Below are 18,899 nucleotides of genomic sequence, written 5' to 3' on the forward strand. Positions count from 1 at the left end.
CCCCAACTCTGGAATTGGGTATTTTTCATTTATTTATTTATTTGCTTTGGTTTAAATCCAGTTGTCTTTCTTTTGCTGCAGGGATCCAATAAAATATTAGCACAGGGAATCAGTATTCCAGAGTTTTCCAGCCTGGATTTCATTTGTCTCATTGCTTTTTCTATTAAAAAATCAGGCTGGCTTGTGTGGTACCATTTATAAACACCCTGCAAAGTGCTTCCCCACCCACTATCACTCTTCTAGTGGAATCAAGCTTGAGTGTTTGGATCCATTTCGGAGTTTTCTTAACTGCTTTTGTTTGGATTGGGCTGGTTTGTCCTTTCCTGTCACACGTAATTTCTGTTAAGATGGCTCATTTTTCTTAGTGGTAAATGGAATTGCAGAAAACAGATAAGTTCTCTTGTTCTTTTCCTCTGATGAATCATCCTGCCTTCCTTTTTGCATCATATTTGCTCTCCAGGTTTACTGTAGCCTTAGCTCCACAATAAATACTTTTACAGGCACCATGCTCTGTAAATCTAACCCAAAGAACTGCAAGCTTTAAAAGAGCTCTGTCAATTCATGCATTTTCCTTCACTTTCACTTCTGTAGCTGATGCAGTCGCACCTGAGATGATGCTCTGCGTTGTATATTTGAGCTCGTTACGTAATTTTAGTAAATGTATGGAAAAGACAATGATGCTGCAGCATTATATTGCTATGGCCAAATTATGAATGTAAAATTCAGAGTACTAGTATGAACAACAGGGTATCCCTGTAGGTAAACTAGGAGACTAGGAATACATCTACACTGTTGTGACTGAAGTCTACAACAGCCATTCTTAAATTACTCTTAAACCAGCTAGTTCAGCTAGCCATGGTTTGACAACTGCCAGCTAGTGGCAGTTGTCAAACCATGGCAACATAGAGCCCACCACAGGCTGCAAACCCCATCTACAGTGCATAATTCTTGTGTGGTTAGCCTGTATTAAGCACTTTTCTGCCATAGCTAAATTATTGCTTGTACCCAACCTAGCTGGTTTGGAGCTTACTTGGGTATGTTTATATTATTCTGTAATCACTTCAGTGTAGACACACTTTCAACATCTGTATAGCAAATGCATACAGGAGATAGTTCAATCCATCTGCAAAGTGCAGAAACAAGCCTCTAACATTTGGCTTTTGTGTGTGCAAAGGGAGACTGGCTTTTCACAAAATAGGTCCTACATATTCATTGACCAGCAATTAAAAGTCTAAGAGGAACATATGCCCTCATTGTGATTTCACTTTTCCTAATGTAAATGTAGGAGTAATTCCACTGAAGTCTGTGAAGTTGCACCTGACATAAAACTGAAATAAGTGAGAAGGGAACCAGGCCCAGATGCAAAGTGATGACATTGTTATTCATTGTTGTAATTTATTTGTATTGTGGCCCCACCAAGGAGCCACAGTTATGAACTGGGATTGTTTTTTGCCAGGTGCTGTTCAGATACAGAAGAAAAAGACCCTCCTACCCCAAGAAGTTTACAACCTAAGTACAATTACTAGAAAGTACATAACAATCAGAACTGGATCTTGCTTGAAGCTTCTATGCTTCTTGTCCCTGGGATTTTCAAGCAAGTAGGTATAAGGCACCTAACTCACTTAGGTTACTTTGTACCTCCCATCCTGCTCAATGTATTACCATTAGACAGTTTGGAAAAGGAAACTAGATTAGTCAGTTTCATTTAATCTCTCTCATCAGTTTCGTTTTCCAGTTCACATTCCCTGCTACAGATCTGTTGTCATTAGGGGCTTACAGCACTGCAGGGAAAGGCAGAACACCATTAAAAAACTTATTAACTAAAACCAAAAAATCATGGAGGCATTTCTTTTTATGTCAGGTTTTATATCTCCCCACCTTCTCATTATTTTTTTAAATAAAATCCAAATTCTATGTCTGGAACAAATTGATCATGTCCCTTTAATTCTGGAAGCTGAGTAACATTTCCTGTCAGGTCACCCTTTGAAATGGTTAAGAATGGTTAGCCCTGCTGCTGTTTCTGCTATTGCTGCTGTCTGTAACTATCAGTTGGGCCTGAGCCAGCACAGCCGGGTATATTCCTTGGTGGAATTTCATAAGAGATATGCACCATTTGCTCCAAGATGAGAGTTATTTTACATCATCACTTTAATAAAAACTGTCTTAGTGATATGAGCCAATGAGATGGGGCTGGGGTCAGATCAGGAGGCTTTCTGACCAAACCCTGACTGCATCTGCATTTAAAAAATTGCCTGAATTGGTTTTAAAAGGCCTCTGGAAATCTCAGGCTGCCAGCTATTTGGTAAGTAGCATAAGGATAATTGGAAAGTGCCAGGTCCTCACTGCCTGTTAAACTTCTGTCTTGCTCTTCCCTGGGACTTCTGTGCTCCTGCCTGGTCCCTGCACCTGCCCCCAAACTGAGCAGGGCTCTGTTTATGAATTTCTGGATGTTCTTATTGGGCCCTGTTGGAAGTGGAAGAAATGGGAATACAGCTATCTTCACTTTATATTTTTGCTGGTTGAAAACTGAAGCTGGGCAGTTGCGGAAACTTGTCCATGAAGATTAGTTCTGGTGAATAAGTGCCTTCCCTTCTCCTCCAATTGGGGAGGGGAGGGTTATGCTACCCCTTCAGGGGAAAGACTGAAGCAGCCTTCAGTGCAGTGACTTGCAGCAAACCAGTCGTGTAATTTGGGGAGTGATGAAGGTTGAGTGAGGCACAAGCCCAGGGCACTGATTCAGAGGGAGCACATGAATAGCAGCCCGTGGGGAGTCAGTGCCACTGTGCCAGCAGCCCATGTTTAGGAAGTTTGCACTGAGGCAGCAGCAGCTCATGCCACTGTTACTGCCAGAGCAGCAGTGGCCCTTGTGTGAGGAGGTAAGGGCTTTCTCCCCATACATGTACTGTATGGGGTCATACCTCTGTAGCAGACCTCTGGAGCCATTTCACCAGCCCGGGATAGATGGGACACACTGCACTCTGTCTCTGCCCCCCATGCATTCTGTGCAGCACAGGGGACAAGCAAAGCTAGTTCAGAGGCAGCTGTGAAGAATGTATGCCATCTATGGATTTTTCAGAAACCAAGGAAGCCCCACTATCCTGCTGGATCCATTTTCTAGCTGCTTTAAATATGACAAGCCACTGTTTTGGCCCATAGCAAATATCAGCCCTACATATCTTCCACATCTTGCTCGGTTGCAGGAGGGCAGATGTGACTCACTTTTATTGAATGTCACTTTTTATAAAGAACAACCTCTTTCACTCCTGGATTTTCTTGGCAATCGTGTAGCAAGCCCTGGTCTCCTTGACATCCTATTAATGAGCTATCATGAATAGAGCATACGCCAAATCACTCATTGTCCCTTGTTGTGTAAGGCTGAGAACAGCAGAAGACAGGGCATGGGAGAGATTATTCCACAAGACTGAAGTGAAGTTTTGGAGGTCGGATGTCTGTGGCACAAAGGAATTAATTGGAATCTTATTGTTATTGGAGAGAGAGGCTGAACAGACTTCTCAGGTACCACCCCCACCCCATACTTCACAGCAGCGTCTCACCTTATCCCTGTACAGGGAGAAAGTAGAAGCTCACCGGGTCCGTAAGAACCCAGAAATCCATAAGAGGAAGTGGGGAGAGGGGGCCCTACAGTTCTCCAGGCTTCAGTCTGAAATATGTTTAGACTTTGTTTCCCTCTTCCCCACCTCCCTGGTGGCTCCATGGCTGGGTAGAAACTGGGAAAAAGGCATGCATCTATTGACTTAAGTAACTCCCTTTGGGAACCATTCAGTAGCTGGTTCCCATTGTGCAGTTTGAAAGAGAGGTACATAGGCCTAACTGTTGCGTATAATGAAGTCTGAATCAAATTCAGAGCCAGGGACCTTTGTGCAGACAGGACCGCTGTGGTCCTCTGAAAAACACTACCCAGCCCTACCCAGGCAGTACTTTATTCAGTTGTCTCATCTCTTCTGTCTAGCTTTGTTCACTTCAGGGAGGACACAGCCAGTGTTGGCTGAAGTAAATGAGGGCTGCCTTTTGGATCTGCACCGTAAAAATATACTGTGGTATCATAACCCAAGCAGGTGAATTATTTCAGATGCAAAAAGCCCAGCCCCAGAATAAATCCTTTGGCTTTCCTGGGCAGGAAATCTTGGTCCATTCATTTTTAATAGCTCTTGTAAATTAAGACGCTGGTATTTTTTTAAAAACCCTTCACTTCACAGCTCTCATCATTTGTAAATGCATTATGTAAGCCTCTAATTCCTTTAATCTTTCTAGGCAGGAGATGTCCAAGCTGCAGTAAGCTTGGTACATGTGTGGTAAGCTCACCAAATGCCTCAGTAATGCCATCCTCTTCTGTGCTACCTGGTAGCTTTTAGGGATTTTTCACAGCAGTGTGTCGGTACAAAGCCAAGCACAGTGGAACTTCAGTTGACTTAGAGCCTTTAGTTGCTGCTGTTACAAATAATATATAATAAATCTCTGGTAATGAGAACAAGGCGTAAAGGATATTGAACCCTACATTGCTAAGAAAGTCAAGTCAAATCCTGCAATGGTTTGTAACTATAATTTTTACATCTGGGGCAGCAGCTGCCTGACTGCAACTTCCCTCCCACCTGGAGTGGTGCAGGAGGGGCAGGACCAAGAGGAGGAGCTGCTGCTGGAGGTGAGGGTTGCTAAGCAGCACCCAGGCAGCTGCAGCCACACTGGGAGCAACCCCACCAGAGGCTATATGCACTGGCTGGGGCTGGGACTAGGGTCAGGACTGGTGCCAGCAGGCACAGACTAGAGTGCAGTGATGGCAGCCCTGGGCCAAGCTCAGCCCCATGCAAACTGCCACAGGGGCAGCCACAGGCCAGATCCAATCAGTGGAAGGGATCCCCCCATGGGCCAGATCCAATCAAGTGGTAGGCCAGATTTGGCCCACAAACCATATTTTCTTCACCTCTGCTTTACATACACACCTGGAAGTTATAGGGATGGTGTGACAGGCGTATTGATATTGGAGCTTTTCTGGGAGTGGCTTCGCCCTCCTGTAATGGGCCAACCACCTGCTTACTCGCCTGCCATGCCTTGATCTTATTTGGTTAGAAGATGGTTGTAATCAGCGGGAGGCTGCCCATTTTTCCGTGCCCCGGTGACAGGGGCGCTACCTGCTTCTCCTTTTCCTCCCCTGCACCGCAGCCCAAGCCTCGCGGATGGAGTTGATGTGGTTTAACCTGGGCCTTGTTGTTTTCTGGCCCTCTTTACTCCTGAGGCTCTGCACTGCCCCCTCTCTCGCTCGCTCTGGGCCTCACTGCCCTCCTTCTCTCTCTCACTCTGGGGCTCCTCGCTGCCCCCTAGCTCTAGGGCTTCTCACTGCCCCCTCTCACTCCGGGGCTCCCCGCTGCCCCCTCTCACTCCGGGGCTTCTGGGCTGGGGTCAATGCGCCCCCTAACAATGCTGCTACCGTGGAGCTCCTATGAGGCCTCCTCCACCCCAGTAGCCTTGCCCGGTCCTCCGGTCAAAACAGCAAACATAAAACATAAAGCCCCTTGGCTACAACATACAAACTAGACCGTCTGGTCAAACAAAATCGACTCCCTACTAGAGAGTGAGGGAGTGGGGGAAGAAGAGCTCCACCAACCTCAGCAGTGACCAGGGGATGTTCTCATGGTCAGAGTCCTCCCCTCTGTCTGTCTGAGCTGAGTCCTTACTCCCACAGCTGCTGGAGAGGGACTGCCTTCCTGGCCTCCTACGTGGGCTTAAGAAGGGATAAGCCCTGCCCCTTCCTGGTCAACTGGTTTTACCAGTTGTCCCGGCAACCAGCACCTGTGCAGCCCTGGTGACTGGCATCTGAGCCTTCCCCTTTCTGCCACTAGGGGTCTCCCCAGAGCAGTCTCCGCTCTCAGGCGCAGGGCACCTGAGTGCACTGCAACAGATGGACTTTGGGCTGTTCAATTAGAACCAAGGGCCAGACTTTCCCTGATAAAAAGGTATTTAGATCCAGCTTTCAGTCATCTTCAGAATTAAAAACACATTGTTATTAATTGTTAATCAGTACCTGTCTCTAGCCAGTTTAGTCCCAAACTGCTGGTATTATCACTAAAAGTCTATAGCAGGAAAAAATGTCATGGACTAGGGGAACAGCTGCTGCATGAGGCTGAATGTAGTGGTTCAGTCTAGCCCTGTGTTGTTAGGTACCTCCACTCTTCTCAATCAGTTCATTTTTACTGATCAAAGAGAGCATCATTTTCAAAGAGAGGATTGAATTGTGCCTTGCAGTGCAAAATCGGGAAGGTTCAGGTGGCCACCTGTGCATATGGAACCTGATGGTTTGAAAGGTGAGTTCAGGTTTTTATAAACTATTAACTATTAACTTTTTTAACTGTTTAAACTCTTAACTGTTGTAATTTAGACATCCCTTCTGGGGGGTCTGATGTTGTTCCAGCGAGATGAATAGCAAAACTTAAGTTCAGTGCAGCAAGATCAGACTTCATTTTGAGAGCCTGCATCTTCATTTCCTTGCACTTGCATGTTGGCAGCTACTTCAGTGTACATTAAGAGTGAAATGCTATCAGTGGTGTGAGTGTGCTTCAGTAGCATTTAATATTTGCTTTATCTAGGTGTATAGTTGTGTTATCAGTCTGGATAACAAGGAACTGTGTGAAATAATGAGCACTAATGAGGGGAAGACAGAAGGGACTGGTGCTCATCCTCAGAAATCCCTCTGCACATATTGTGGGGTATGATTTGAAAGAGATGTAATGAACAGTCCACAGGGTCTCTTGTATCCTGTTCCAAAGAGAAACATAGACTGACAAATCGCACAGGGAGAGGGCACTAGTGCCATACAAACACCAAAGCAAAAATATATCAGTTTATACTAGTAGAGGGCCTGTTACATATTAGTCAATGAGCCACTGCCACCCTTCAACCGCTGCCATCCATACAGGGCAGACTTTCACAGTCTGGTGCTTGAACCCGCTAACACTGCATTCTGATTCCTAATCCTGTAATACAGTGGAGATGCCTGAGTCACTTTATAATGACTCCCTGTGTACAGTGCCACCGGAACTGACTTTAATTCTAACATTGCTGAATCTTCCAGCTTAATAGCAACAGGGTGACCTCTCTGGACCATCTGTAGACCTGCTGCTCTACAGATACACATCTCTTTGCCACCAACTCACCCTGGCATTTATTTTCCACTAGTAGATCATTATCTGGGAAGAATGTATAATATTATTAACAGTCTTGCTTAAGTATTTCAAACCATGAGGAAGTGGAGACACATGGCTATATAAGCGTAACCTTTCTGCTGAGCACCTGTCAGCAGCAACAAAGGTCGGGTTCAATTTCAGGGATACTAAATATATTTTACCTTGGCTTGAGCCCCAACCCAGTCTACCTGGGAAACACTAGATAAAACACTAGGGTGTCCAATAAACCAACCACCCTTCTGTCACTCTTCTCCCACAAGCAGTGTAAACACGAAAACCAAATTTATTACAAAGCATAAAGAAAAAATAAAAGTAAACACTTACTATAATTTTAAAACACTACAAACTACAAAACAAAGTCTATAGGTGGCACCCTCCATGGGGGGGTGTTTACCCATACCCAGGCAGTCTGGGACTTAGGACTCCCCAAAGGGTAGTTCTGGCGGTTTGCATCCCTATACCAGCTCTTCAGCAATGGGCTGGAAAGGGGGGCCCACACTGGAGAATCCAATGAGCTGCTCCATGGGTCCACTGAGCTGCAGGGAGCTGCTAGAGAACATAGGTCCTTCTACACTGCAAAGGGTCCCCCATTACTTCCTGAAAAACTGTTACGCTGATCCTTACTTGCACATGGTAGATTTGAAGGGTGAACAGCAGTTTTCCTCAGCACATTGCACCCAAAGTTTTTAGTCCTAATCCTAGCTCTGCTGGAGCAGGAAACTGCAAGAGAACTCAGAGAAAACACAGCCTAACAGCAAAAGAGCCTGACCAGCAACCAGCACCAACTGCACCGCATTGGTCAGGACACAGAGCCACAAAAGCAACATGTGCTAGGTCCAAAATGTGCCAAGCCCAGACACACAGCAAAAAAACGTACATTAGGGCTCAGCAATACAGCTATACTGAGACACAACCGCTGTAAAACAGAAAAAGGGGGACTCAGGCCTGTCCTGCACCCGGGCCTGAATGCCAGGCCTACCTGGCTGTGGCCTGGACATATAGCCTCAGCCACACTGCTAAGCTGAGATGTAATAGCTAGGAAATAACAAAACAGGGGGCCAGGCGTATTTTGGCTTGAGCCTGAACTAGAACTAGTGCCCAACCATTCCACTTGGTTAGGGCACAAACTGCAAAAGGCATAAAAGAAGGCCCAGGCCTATTTCACTGGGCCTGGACCAGGCAGCAGAAAGCCAACCAGGTCTATATACTAGGGGTGTGCGAAGCGGGCCCTATTCGATTCAGATTCAGCCCAAATCAAGAACAGTGATTCGATTTGTTGGTTTGGATCACTATGCCTGATTTGATTTGGCCAAGTCCGAATCTTAAGATTCAATACTGATTCAGAGAATCAGCGATTCAGACATAGATACAGCTTTGAAAGTTTTTTCTACATACTGTGAGGTACCAGCACTGCTTATGAACGCTGTGATGCTGGCACGAATGGAGCATCCCACAGGAGCACGGGGGACACCCCCACATGCTCAACAGCAAACCCAGAAGTGGAGCAGAAGTACTTCCAGTGCGCTTCTGGGTCCTCTGGGCAGTGCATGGGGGGACCCCCCACGTTCCCCCAACTTGGCAATCAGCTGCAGGGGGACCCCAGGTGTCCCCCCCAGACCCAGGAGGCACCAGTCACCAAGCCGGGGAGACATGGGGGTCCCCCAGCATGATCCCCAGCAGACGCGGAAATGGACCAGAAGTGCTTTTGGTCCACTTCTAAGTCTGCTGCCGAACACACTGGGGAGCCCCCCCCCCCCAGTATCTGATTTGATTTGGAGAGATTAAAGAATCCTCTGATTCAGTTTGGATTCAGAGATTCAGTCACCAAATCGAATCAGGGACCAAAGCTTCGCACAGCCCTACTATACACCAATGAGGCCTGAATAAGCAACAAGAAGTGTCAGGGCTTCACCCTGACCCAAATCTACCAGCCAACATATGGGTGGGGTTCAGCCCTATCATAGCGGGCTGAAATGCAGTATCTGATAAACAGCAAAAAGGCCCAGGCTTATGGCTGCAGCCTAGACATGTAGTCTCAGCTATACCACCATACTGAGACACTACAATCCCTGACACACTGGCTGCCAGGACCCTGTTCCTGTGCAGTCTGCAGTAGGGAAGGATACACCCATGGCATCCTCCCACTCAAGGCCTATGTAGCCAAAATAGCCAGGAAAACACATAGCTAGGGTTCAGCAACACAGCTATGCTGAACCCGAAAGAAGTTTCAACAGTAACTAAAACATGTCAGGCTGTCCAACCTTAGCCAGTTTGCTGCAGGGGTTGATGCCCCCCTGCACGGTATCATCCCACTGAAAACCCAAACAAACAAAAGGGGAAAGGAGAGGGAGAGAACAGAGGTCTCAAGCTCTGAGACAGACTTTCTCTCCCTGTACCTGAGGCTTTCCCTTCAGATAACTTCAGTCTGCTTCATCAGTGAAGAGCTGGGGATGACTCCATAGGAAGCAGGCTTCAGCAGCCTCAGAAGGAAGAAAAAGAGATCAGACCAGGTGGCCTCAACCTTAAATAAGTTTTCTGACCTCATCACAGGGCCCCTCAGTCAAAAGCAGCCTCGTTGGAACACTGTTAATGCAGACCAATCAATTCAAAGGTGGTCAGCAACCCCTGGTGAAGTGTCCAGAGTTACCAAACTGGTTCCACAGTTCCTTGGAAGGAAGCTTAAGACAAAGGGTCCAGACACAATAAAGGGGGATGGGAGGATGATTCTCTCCAGTCCTAGAGGAAGCAAGATATACAGCACAAGCAAGATACACAGCTAGGGTTACCATACGTCTGGATTTTCCTGGACATGTCCTCTTTTTTGGACCCCTGTGCTACGTCTGGGCATGTTTTGTAAATAAGCGCAAATGTCCGAGTTTTCCACTCTTCCGTCTTAGCCGTTTGGGGTGGGAGCACTGGGAAAGGTGATTGGTTGTTGGAGGTTATGTGCTCACCACTGCAAAGTTGGGGGGAGGGGAAGAGAGAGAACGTGGGAGCTGCTTGGGCAGCAGGGCTTGGGGGCAGGGATCTGTGGGTCGGGAGTGAGGGGCACTGGCACGGCTGGGCTGGGAGGGGTGCAGGGGGCTGTGGGTCTAGAGCAGGGGTGGGCAATTATTTCAGGTGAAGGGCCGCTTACTGAGTTTTGGTAAGCCATCAAGGACCGCATGACAGGCAGCCAGGGGCAGATACATATTAATTTTCTAAATTTTTTAGGGGCTCCGCAGGCCGGATGGAATGGCCTGGCAGGCCACATCTGGCCTGCACCCCGCATTTTGCCCACCCCTGGTCTAGAGTGAGGGGCACTGGAAGGGGTACAGGGGCTGCAGGTAGGGAGTGAGGGAGACTAACAGGGCTGGGAGGGGGGCAGGGGGCTATGGATCACAAGTGAGGGGCATGGGGGATGGGATGGATGACTGTGGGTTGGATGTGCAGGGCACTGGCAGTGGCAGGAGGCTGTGGGTTGGGAGTGAGGGGCACCAGCAAGGGTTGGGGGGCAGTGTACTGCTGTTTGGGAGTGAGGAGCACTGGCAGGGTTCAGGTCAGTGGGTCCAGGTGAGGGGCAGCAGCAGGGCTGGTGGGGGGTGGCTTGTCAGTGAGAGGCAACAGAATGGGCAGGGGCAGGGCACTGGCATGTCACCATGTCAGTGCCTCCCCACCATCATATTCCCCCTACCCCCCACCCCCGTGATAGATGTCCTCTTTTTTGGATCTGGAAATATGGTAACTTTATATACAACAAACTAAAACCAGAACACACTTGACCACACATAGCCCCTCAACCACAGTGCATACTTCAGGGAAAGAGGACTCCTGGGAAGAGATGGCATCCACTGCACACAGAGAGGTAAGTCCCTTTTCTTGGCCAGGATGGCTGATCTTTTTGATAGGGCTTTAAACTAAGATTGCTGGGAGATGGGGGAACAGACTGAAGCATGGCTGGGGACCAACACACAAGAAAGCTCCATAAATAGGGATACTAGAAGAGCCACTCTTGTGGGAGCTGAGGGAACAGTTTTCCATCAGTGTGACAGAAAGTTGAGGGCCTCAGAAGGAGGACTCAAGTGCCTGTACATTAATGCCAGGAGCACGGGGAACAAGCAGGAGGAGCTAGCCTTCCTACTCTCCAGGGGGCATTATTATCTAGTAAGGATTACAGAGACCTCCTCACACAAGTGGAGCATAGCCAAAGATGCCTACACCGTGTGTAGAAGGGGCCAACTAGGGAAGAAAGGTGCAGTTGTGGCTCTCAATGTGAAGGAGCAGTACACCTCCTTGGAAGCTGACACAGGCTCCAAAAAAGGAAAAATTAAAACCCTCTTGGTCAAACTGTGGGAGGGAGGAGTGGGAGAGACCTAACTGTAGCTGTGTACTACAGACCACCAAACCAAGGGGAGGAACTCGATTTTGAGTTCACCCAAAAACTGAGGCTGCGCATGGATGGGACATGTTCATCATGGGCAACTTCAGTTACTCAGACATCTCTTGGGAGGAACAATTGGCAAAGTCGGATTGGTTATATTCCTTTCTGAACTGCATCGAAGAGCTTTTTTTTACTCAGGAGGTGTGAGGGCCAATGAGAGGTAGCGCTCTTCTAGACTTGGTCCTGGCCAAAGGTGACAACCTGGTGACCAACTTAAACATAGAGGGCAGCCTAGGCAACAGCAACCATGAAGCCATCACGTTCACTGTCCATCGCAAGGCAGACAAACCAGATAGCAGGACTGAAGTTTTGGACTTCAAAAATGCAGATTTCTACAAGCTCAGGTCACTAGTAGGGAAAGTGCTGCAGGACCAGGGACTGAAGGCAAAAGGAGTGCATGAAGAGTGGTTGTTCCTTAAGGAAACAATCCTTGAAGCACAAAGGAAGTCTATTCCCATGCAGAGGAAAGGTAGCAAAAGGGCCGGGAAGCCATCTTGGCTAAACAGGGAAATCATGGTCCTCTTAAGAAAGAAGAAAGAGGCATACAAACAATGGAAACTTGGGGCATGGCCCAAGGAGGACTATACAACAATAACCTGCACTTGTAGGGAACAGATTAGAAGGGCTAAGGCGGCAACTAAACTAAAATTAGCAGCAGGGATCAAGGACAACAAGAAGTCCTTCTTTAGGTATATGGGGAACAGAAAGAAAACAAATGGGATCACGGGGCCACTGCTCAACAACTGAGGACAGCTGGTTAAAGGCACTCAGGAGAAAACTAAAGTAAGGGAGTTGCCTGAAATCATAGCAGAACCCCTAGCAAAGCTCTTCCAAAACTCGCGACACTCCAGAGAGGTCCCTGAAAACTGGAAGAGGACCAGTGTTGTGCCCATCTTCAAGAAGGGGAGGAGGGAGGACCGGGGTAATTATAAGCCAGTTAGCCTAACTTCTATCCCAGGGAAAATCCTGGAAAAATTCTTCAAGAAGTCTATATGCAATAGGCTTGCAGAAGGTAAGATTCTGAATGACAGCCAGTACGGCTTCGTTGTGGGTATGTCTTACCTTACCAACCTCATCTCCTTCTATGACCAGGTAACATGCCACCTGGATAGGAGAGAGGAGGTTGACGTTGTAAAAAAAGCTTTTGATCTGGTATCCCACAATGTTCTTATGAGAAAATTGGAAGATCATGGGCTTAACTGCAAGACAGTTAGGTGGGTAGGAAGATAGCTACATGGTAGGACCCAGAGAGTTCTGCTGAATGGATCTGTGTTGTCTTGGCAAGAAGTGGCCAGTGGTGTCTGTCAAGGGTCAATGATTGGTCCAGTGCTTTTTAACATCTTCATCAATGATTTGGATGTGGGGGTCAAGAGCTCACTGGCCAAGCTCATGGACAATGCCAAGTTATGGGGAAGCATGATCACGCTTGAAGATAGACTGCAGATACAGGTGGACCTAGACAGGCTGGCAAGTTGGGTGCATGGGAACCAAATGAGGTTTAACATCAAGAAATGTAAAGTGCTCCACCAGAGGACAAACAATCCTCTGCATACCTACAGGCCTGGTAACACCAATCTGACCAGCACTATAAAAGAAAGAGACCTGGGGGTAATAATATACCACCCTATGAACATGAGCCAGCAGTGCGACACTGTAGCCAACAGGGAAAATAATACTCTGGCATGCATTAATCAGTGCATCTCCAGCAAAACCAAGGAAGTGATTCTTCCACTCTACTCACCATTGGTGAGACCGCAGATAGAGTACTGCATCCAGTTCTGGGTGCTGTGCTTCAACAAGGACGTGGAAAAGCTTGAGAGAGTCCAGAGAAGGGCACCCGTATGATCAGAAACTTGCACGGCAAACCATATGAGAGAAGGCTGAGAGGGGACTTGGTAGCAGCTTACTGCTACATCGGGAACTTACATCAAGGGCTTGGTGAACAACTGTTCACTGGGGCACTCTTAGGGAAAACCAGGAGTAATGGCTACAAACTCCTGGAAGACTGCTTCAGGCTCAACATTAGGAAAAACTTCTTCACAGCTAGGGTGTCCAGACTGTGGAATAAGCTCCCTCCAGAAGTGGTGCAATTGCCTACCCTGGAAATCTTCAAGAGGGAACTAGATGGTCACCTTGCTGTGGTCACTTAACCCCAATTGTCTTTCCTGCTTGGTGCAGGGGGGCTGGACCTGATGATCTTCTGAGGTCCCTTCCAGCCTACGTTCTACAACGTCTATGAACCCCAAGTGTGGGTGTTACATTGGGAATAGCTGCTGCAGATGCTGGCTATCTGGGTCAGCAAATTTATGCAGGGGAGATTAGACAGAAAGCCCTGATCTCCAAAGTTTGTCCTAGCACACCCTGAATAAGTGACAACATCTCAGATTGGGGCAGCCCTGACTCCTGGCTTCATCATTGTTGGATACAATGTGCCCTACCCACCCCACCCCTCCTCCCAAAGTTCAGCTTCCTCTCAGTGGAAATTATGGTTTTTAAAAGATTTCTGTTTAGCTACCTGACACTCCCACACAAATTCATGTGAGCATTAGCTGGAAATATTGGAGATCAAGTACCATGGAGCAGGCACGTGTGTACCTTGTGTTTAGCTGATTTATGCTGCAGGCATGGCAAAAAGAATGTCTCAGAGCCTCTGGAAAGCTCAAGGAAAGTCCACAATTCATAGCCTGAATGATATTTTACAGTGATGGATGCCCAGGTCCTTGTCACAGCATTTAGTTATCTTTCATACATCCATGCTGCTGTGTTTTGTTGTATTGTATGATGGCATTTCACATGCCATATGCATGTAGAGCACCAGCAGTGCTTGGAAGGTCAGAGGCAATCTAGGGAAACAAAAGGCTTTGCTGGGAAGCCAAATTCATGTTTTTCATTCAGTCAGAGGTCTGCCTAAGGTATTTAGTTATTTTCCTGGGGGCCTCCCAGCTTTAGCTGGAGGAGGAGAGGGACGGCATTCAAGGATCCACATGCAGCCCATAGGCTGAAACTTTTCTGCCTCCAGCATTTTTTAATTTAGTCCTCTGAACTGGATTCACATAGGAAGGCATCTTCTGTTTCTGAGCCAGCCAAACTGACATTATTGGAAAAGAAGTCTCCACTTCGTGGCAAAACATTAAGACTTCTAACAGACCTGATAATTCAGCAATAAAATGCTAGAAGGTGTTATACACAGCTTGATGACAAATACATTATTAGAATGATTATGAGGTCAAAAGGGAATCATCAGGCCTAGCCTCCTGTGGAGCACTGACCACAGAACTTGCCTGCATTAATTCTTTCTTGAACTACATCACAGCTTTTACTGAAAAAAATACTATCTGGATTTTAAAAATCCCCACTGACAGAGATTGTACCATAGTACTTTTTAAATTGTTCTAATGGCTACTTACCCTCATTGTCAAAAAAAATTCACCTTAATTGAATATGTCTAGGTTTAACTTTCAGCCACTAGCTTTTTTATATCTTTGTCTGCTAGACTGAAGAACCCCCTCTCATCTGATTTCTGCTTCAATGTAGGTACTTATAGACTATGATCAAATCATCCCTTAACCTTCTCTCGTGTTCCTTGAGACTTTCAGAATAAGGTCTTTTTTTCTTGTGTCCCATCTCTGAACTTTTTCCATTTTTTTCAAAATCCTTCTCAAACCATTGACATAAAAAGTAGACAGAGGATATCAGAAGTGGTCACATGGGTGTGAAATATACAGCTATTTCTTCACCTAGTCAGGGTTCCCCTTTCATTGGCCCTTTTGGCCATAGTGCTACACTTGGAGCTCGTGTTCAAGTAGTTATCCACCAGGATTTTTCAGGGCCACTGCTTCCCAGGGCAACTTATCTGATAAACTTTGTTCCTGAATATCTAACTGTACATTTGCTTCAGTTATTTGCTTGCCCTTAGCTTGCCAAAAAGAAAAGATAATTTTGTAATAGCAACCTGCCGTCTTCTTTGTTTAGCACTTCCACAATCTTTATGTCATCTGCAAACTTTGTGTAATGATTTTATGTTTTCTTCTAGATCACTGATAAAAATGTTAAGTGTTGTAGGACCAAGGACCAAATGCTGATCCTTTTAAAAAAATGTCTGCTTGATGCTGATTCTGCATATAAAATTGCATTTTGAAACTTATCAGTTAACTAGTTTTTAATCTATTTGGAGTGTTGGTGTTGATTTTCTGTCATCCTCTTTTCCCAATCAAAATGTTATATTCTGCAAAAATCAAATGTCTTACGGAAGTCTAAGTCTATTACATCAATACTATTAAAATCTTCATCAACCAAACTTGTTATCTTAGCCTTACAAGAGCTCAAGTTAGGTTAATATGATCTGTTTTCCATAGACCCATATTGATTAGCATGAATTATACCACAACTATTCTATATGTCAAGCAGCACTATCAGGTTAAAGAATCACTTTTCTAGGATGGTTGGGGCAGACCTCAAGCTGAGGGCTGGACCCGATGACCTCCTGAGGTCCTTTCCAGCCCTAATTTTCTATGATTGTATATGATCACCTTTTGCATTTAATATGCTTCATCAAGGTGCTTTGCAGATACAAAGATTCTTCCCAGTCCTCAATGTACTGCAGAAGCATTTCCTTTATAAAAGTGAGGAAACTGAGGCACAGGGAAGTTAAGTGATTTGCCCAATGTCAGTGACAGAAATATTATCCCTCCCTATTATCCCTCTCCGTCCTCTCATATGGAAAGAAGTATAATTTTCACCCCTATTTGGCTATTTGTAAAATCTGGCCTACAATCAGAATCCTGCTGAAGAGCAAAGTGCTAAGATTTTCATTGTATGTGACTAAAAACTATTAGGCAATGTACCAACCAACCTAGAATATGCATGAGAGCAGAAGTGCTTCTCTGTGGTGCTTATGATGTGCCTGTAACTTTTTTGTTTTTTGTCCTGGACATTCTATACCTTTCTTTGACAACATCACAGCAAGCTTTGCCTCTAATACACAACCCTGCATACCCTCAGAATTTCAATAGCCCATTCAGTCACTCAGTAATGGAGAAGTGGAAAAACATATGAACCATATGGACAAATTAAGAAATTAATATCTTCAGGGGAAGTAGCAGCAATGATATTTACTCCTCATTGTCTAGGAAGGGAAGGTCAGATGTCCTTGCAGTGTTTAACAAAACTAGCAAAATAAGTGCTGCTGCTTACAAAGTTTTCCTTTGGAAAAAATGTTAATAGCATTCTAATATTATAAAAGCCTTTGTCTGTCTGTCTGTCTGTCCATAGCGCTTTATTCATGCTCTTGTTGGCTGTCTAGAGTGCTCTAGACAGAAAGAACAGATGGGAGAGCACTGCTGTGACATTGAGGACTAAGGGACTGGAGCTGGGGGGGGCAGACCAGTCCTCCCCCCCCCACTCCTTGGAGGTAGAGGGGGATGGTGGGGACCAGAGCCCCGCCATAACAGAGGGGATGGAGCTGGGGGTGAGGCCATCAGGGCTGGCCTTGCCCCCTGCAACCACCAGGCTTTTCCCAGCCTCCCTAGGGCAGCTCTGATCTCCTTGCGGTTGTCTCCACCCCTTCTGGACCTGTTCGTCACCGGGCTAGTTCTTCCTCCCGCACTGCCAACCCCGTTCTCTCCTGCCACGACTTGATGTTCCCCAGTGGGTGGGGCTAGTTCACAGGTCCCTCGGTGGCCCAGGCTAGGCCCGACAGTGGCTCACAGGGCTCCACCATGCCTACACCCCAGTCTCACGCTACCTTCAATTTTTCGCCATCTTGTTGCCCATGGTTGTCCCTACAGTCCTTGGCCACCATTCTAGGTCTCGGAGCCAAATATGGGGGGCACTACTAATCCTGTAGTGTCGTATGCCCTGACCCTATCCTATGAGGGAATCTTTGCCGTAGCCTCTATTGAAATCTCACCACAAGCCCCACCACAGTGAGCACCTTTGTGCTCCATTCTCCTAACTCAGGGACACTGGAGTCCCTACTACTCCTAACCGACCCACCAGCAGCTCCCTGTTCCTGGACCCTTATGGGTGGGGAGGGCACTCCCCTCTAGCGGTTACTTAGTGCCCGTCTCAGACCCCTCCATCAATGTCCGAAGGTCCTGGCGGCGATGCCACTCCCCTCTAGCGGTTACTTAGTGCCCGTCTCAGACCCCTCCATCAATGTCCGAAGGTCCTGGCGGCAATCCCACCCCAATTACCCTCCAGCTGGGTTGTCCTTGGCTTTTCACCCCTTCTTCAGTGTCTTCCACTCCTGCCATCCCAACACTTACTTCAGGATCCTGCAGTGCTCTCGGGATTGCTCCTGTCTTCCCTCACTTGCTCGGCCCATCACTTCTCTGGAGATTGGCCGATATCCTGGTTGCAGTGCCTCCCTCCTTGGCCACCAGCCCCTCCAACTCACTGGTTCTTCGGAGGCTTGCCCATGGAGCCCACTCTGCTGCTGGCATCGGCTGCAGCCTGGTATCTGGGCTATCCGCCCCCTCCGGAGCGGTGACCGCCATTTTTAACTCTGCCAGCTGGCCTCTGATGCTGACATCACCGGCCGGCCGCAGCTGTACAAACAGGTGGCTAACAAGCCACGCAGGTTCTGCTTCCTGCTCTGCATGACTTTCGTCCCGGGCTGCAGGTAAGTGTCCCGCGTTACCACAGCCCTCGGGACACCCCCCATATCAGTTCTTTGGAGCCAGGGGCTGGAGCACCACCCCTTCTCACCCCCCAACAGCCGGAAGGGAGGGGAGGCAGGGCGGAGGGGAGAGAGTGGTTACTGGTGGCCTCAGCCACCACCCTGCAGCTGCCACCCTGTGCCCAGAGCCGCCCTGTTGGGCCCATGCCCACAGCCACCACTGAGCGTGCACCTGCCGCCAGGCCCAGGCCCACTGCTCGGCCTGTGCCCGCCAGTGTTGCTGGGCCTGTGGCTGCTGCTGGCCCCAGATCCATGGCCATGGCCAAGCCTGCACGGATGCGGCAGTGGTGGCACAGTTGAGCAGGCCCAGACCCAAAGCTGCCTGGAGTGGGGGGAGGGAACAAGCCTGGGCCCAAAGCGACAGGCAGGGGAGGTGGATGTGGGCCCTGTTCCAGAGCAGGGTGAGAGACTGGGGTGGGGGGACAGCTGAAGTGGTGGGGGCAAGGGTGGGGGGAACAGACCCGGCCTCAAAGCAGAGGCAGGTCCACCACACCCGGGGGGGCGCAATGGGGTCAGGCCCACAGCGGAGCAGGAGGGATAAGGGGAGCAGCCCTCGCCCTGAGCCCAAACTGCCAGGAGGGAACAGGGTCAGGCCTGAAGGGGG

General features: G+C 47.7%; 1 protein-coding gene and 1 long non-coding RNA gene across 3 annotated transcripts in view; one reads left to right on the top strand and one right to left on the bottom strand.

Annotated features, from left to right (window-relative positions):
• LOC109313238 overlaps positions 1-4,977 on the bottom strand; it is a 16,004-nt gene extending 11,027 nt beyond the window's left edge. Inside the window, exon 1 of the long non-coding RNA XR_002102004.1 lies at positions 4,959-4,977. This is a non-coding gene — a long non-coding RNA (uncharacterized LOC109313238). The remainder of the gene's footprint in view (positions 1-4,958) is intronic.
• Positions 1-18,899, top strand: part of RALY (RALY heterogeneous nuclear ribonucleoprotein) — a 267,642-nt gene that overhangs the window by 107,970 nt on the left and 140,773 nt on the right. The window lies entirely within an intron of this gene.

The sequence above is a fragment of the Crocodylus porosus genome, unplaced genomic scaffold (assembly GCF_001723895.1).
Source record: "Crocodylus porosus isolate Cpor-Errol unplaced genomic scaffold, CroPor_comp1, whole genome shotgun sequence".
NCBI lineage: Eukaryota > Metazoa > Chordata > Crocodylia > Crocodylidae > Crocodylus > Crocodylus porosus.